We start from the raw sequence: 3,862 nt of genomic DNA, 5'->3' as shown, positions 1-3,862 counted from the left end.
GTACTTATTCTATCGGTCTCTTTTGTTGAACCGCTAAGTTACGGGGACATAAACACACCAGCATCGGTTGTCAAGCGATGTTGGCGGGACAAACACAGACATACAAACGCATACACACATACATATATATATATATATATATATACATATATACGACGGGCTTCTTTCAGTTTCCGTCTACCAAATCCACTCACAAGGCTTTGGTCGGCCTGAAGCTATAGTAGAAGACACTTGACCAAGATGCCACGCAGTGGGACTGAACCCGGGACCATGTGGTTGGTAAGCAAGCTACTTACCACACAGCCACTCCTGCGACTATAGGCAGAAAAGTATAAGCTTCACAGATACTTCCTAATTTAATTACTTTCAACTGTTATTTCATTAAGTCCATAATTGCATGATTATAATTATGGAATTAATGATGTTTATTCCTAATGAAACAACTGTTGAAAATAATTAAATTAGGAACTACCAGCTCTTGTTTAGCTCACCAGCAATGTCATGCAAAATGCAAGCACATTTCCTTTATAATGGTGGAGACAGGCTGGAGATCTCCATACAGCTGTTTCTTGGTAGGACAATTATTATTGCCAGTATTCTATGGCTATTCCTGTCACTAATCCTTGTCTTTTAAGTAAGATATTTTTATTCCACTAGTCTTTACATAGCAAAACCGCCAAGCTGCAAGTCATATTGCTTAACCCTTATGATGGTAATCCACCCAAGACCATCCCCAGTTGTATGATATAAGGTGCCTGTTTTAAAGTGATCTAAATTAAAGCCTTCCACCATAATTTCATGTTAATTTATGCTTCAACCACCGGCTTAATAAGGAAAAAAGTAATTAATTAAATTCTTCATTATTTTCAAATAAACTGAAACAAGAGCAATGTTCTTGTCACCATACTTCCAACAGAAGTATGGTAATGAAAGGGTTAAATGAGATGTAAACAAATAGTTTACATTATTGCTCAAATAGTGTCAGTATGTAAACATATGACAACAAACACAGACATATACATACACATATATACATGTACACACTCATGCACACATCTCTAACATGTCATTGGCTGGCCCAAGGCTATAGTAGAATTCACTTGTCCAGGATGATGATGATGATCATCATCATCATTGTCGTTTAACGTCCACTTACCATGCTGGCATGGGTTGGACAGTTTGACTATGGGCTGGCAAGCCAGAAGGCTATACCAGGCTCCAATCTGATCTGGCAAAGTTTCTACAGCTGGATGCTCTTCCTAACGCCAACCACTCTAAGAGTGTAGTGGGTGCTTTTTATGTGCCACCAGCATGACAGCCAGTCAGGTGGTACTGGCATCGACCATGTTTGAATGGTGCTTTTTACATGCCAGCGGCACGGGAGCAAGTCAGGCGGCATTGGCAATGATCATGCTCGAATGGTGCTTTTGATGTGCCACTGGCACAAGTATCAATGACACTTGCCTCGACGGGTCTTCGAAATTGCAGTTTATTGCCCAATGATTGAAGTATACTCTTAAATGAACTGGTTATGCTGCACTGGCATAGGCCATGGTTATGGTCTCACTTGGCTTGCCGGGTCTTCTCAAGCACAGCATATCTCCAAAGAGCTCAGTCACTTGTGATTGCCTCGGTGAGGCCCAATGTTCAAAGGTTGTGCTTCACCACCTCATCCCATGTCTTCCTGGTCTACCTCTTCCACAGGTTCCCTCTACTGCTAGGGTGTGACACTTTTTCACACAGCTGTCCTCTTCCATTCGCAGCACATGACCGTATCAGCGCAGTGTCTCTCTTGCACACCACATCTGATGTTTCTTAAGTCCAACTTTTCACTCAGGGCACTTACACTCTGTCATGTATGCACACTGACATTACACATCCAGCAGAGCATACTCGCTTCATTCCTTGCGAGCTTACGCATGTCCTCAGTAGTCACAGCCCATGTTTCACTGCTGTGTAGCATGGCTGTTCGCACACATGCATCATACAGTCTACCTTTTACTCTGAGCGAGAGTCCCTTTGTCACCAGCAGAGGTAGGAGTTCACTGAACTTTGTCCAGGCTATTCTTATTCTAGCAGCTACACTTTCAGAGCATCCACCTCCACTACTGACTTGGTCACCTAGGTAATGAAAGCTATCAACTACTTGTAGTTTTTTCCCCTGCTCCTGAGCATTTGCCACATCCTTGAGGTTGTAGATAGTTTCCATTACCTGGGTGACCAAATTAGCAATGGTGGAGGATGCTCTGAAAGTATTGTTTCTAGAATAAGAATTGGGTGGAGGAAGTTCAGAGAGCTATTACCTATGTTGGCAACACAAGGACTCTCTCTCTCTCAGAGTGAAAGGCAGACTATATGATGCATTTGTGCAAAAGGTTATACTCCATGGTAGTGAGACATGGGCTCTGAATGGAGAAGACATGTGTAGATTGGAGAGAAATGAAGGTAGTATGCTCTGTTGGTGGTGCAACATCAGTGCACATGTATGGCAAAGTGCAAATGTATTTAGAGAAAAATTGGGCATAAGAGGTATCAAATGTAGGATGTAAGAGAGAAGAATACGTTGGTTTGGACATGTGATGCGTATGAATGAGGACAGCTGCATAAAGAAGTGCTGGTCACTGAAAGTGGATGGTACCTGTGAAAGAGGGAGACCCAGGAAGATGTGGGATGAAGTGATAAGGACTGATCTCAGGATGTTGGGCCTCATGGAGGAAATGACACTGGACCAAGATGTCTAGCAATATGAAGTTCTAGAGAAGACCTGCCTACATCAGCGAAACTGAGTTCTAGAAATGCTATGTGTCTCACCCACACTTAACAAGAAAACTTCTCACTCACTCTACTCCAACGAACCAATCTACATCTCCACATCTCTTCTCTCCCTCACATTTCCTCCTTCATACTCTATGCCTAGCTCTCACTCCCCAATCCTGTCCTCACAACCCTGTTCCTCTGTATCATTGCTATCCAGTAGCCCCACCAACTCTATATATACCTAGGTTTTCGCCACTCACTCCCCTTCCTCTGCACTCTTTAATCACACTTCCTTCACACTATCCTGGAACTTGCCACCATCTATATCTTTCTCTTCCTTTACTCAATCATCCCATTTATATTCTGATCTCCGCCCCTTGTGAGTATGCCCGGCATTTTGCTGCCATCTCTATCCAGCTGTCTCCCACTCTCTCTCCTTCTCCTGCACTTCCCTCGGGTTGGTAACCATGTATTTCCTTTGCGGTAGCGCACCTGTTTCTGTCTTCATTCCTGATTTATCTCTCTCTCTCCCCTCCTCCCTGGCCAGGTAACCTTGTACTTCCTCTACAGCAAGACACCAGTTTCTGTCCCACTATGACCTTTCATCATCCAACACAAGATCACCTCCTCCAATGCCCCCTCCCTGCTTGAAAGTTTTTTTTTTCTTTTGCCTTGCAAGTATTTGGTGACCCCCGTCAGTGCTGGTGCCATGTAAAAAGCACCCAGTCCACACTGTAAGGTGGTTGGTGTTTGGAATGGCATCCAGCTGGAAAAAACTTGCCAAAACTGACCTTGCCTGTGCTTGTGCCACATAAAAAGCACTAAATCCACTTTACTGAGTGGTTGGTGTTAAGAAGAGCATCCAGCAATAAAAATCCTGCCAAACAGACACAGAAGTCTGGTGCAGGCTTCTGTCTGCCCAGCTCATTTGAAACCATCCCACCCATGCTATCATGGTAGGCGGGCGTTAAACGATGATGATAATGATATATATATATATATATATATTACAATTAAAAGGGTAAAGGTTTATCAATTTATTAATTTATTAATAAATCAACAATTAATAATTTTTACCAAGCCCTTCGGTATGTAAACACCATTA

General features: G+C 42.9%; 1 protein-coding gene across 1 annotated transcript in view; it reads left to right on the top strand.

Moving 5' to 3' along the window:
* The window catches only part of LOC106872398 (nuclear transcription factor Y subunit gamma), a 33,642-nt gene that overhangs the window by 15,014 nt on the left and 14,766 nt on the right, over positions 1 to 3,862 (top strand). The gene's annotated exons all lie outside the window — the stretch shown is intronic.

The sequence above is a fragment of the Octopus bimaculoides genome, chromosome 8 (genome assembly GCF_001194135.2).
Source record: "Octopus bimaculoides isolate UCB-OBI-ISO-001 chromosome 8, ASM119413v2, whole genome shotgun sequence".
NCBI lineage: Eukaryota > Metazoa > Mollusca > Cephalopoda > Octopoda > Octopodidae > Octopus > Octopus bimaculoides.
This window is presented reverse-complemented; position numbering and strand designations above follow the sequence as displayed.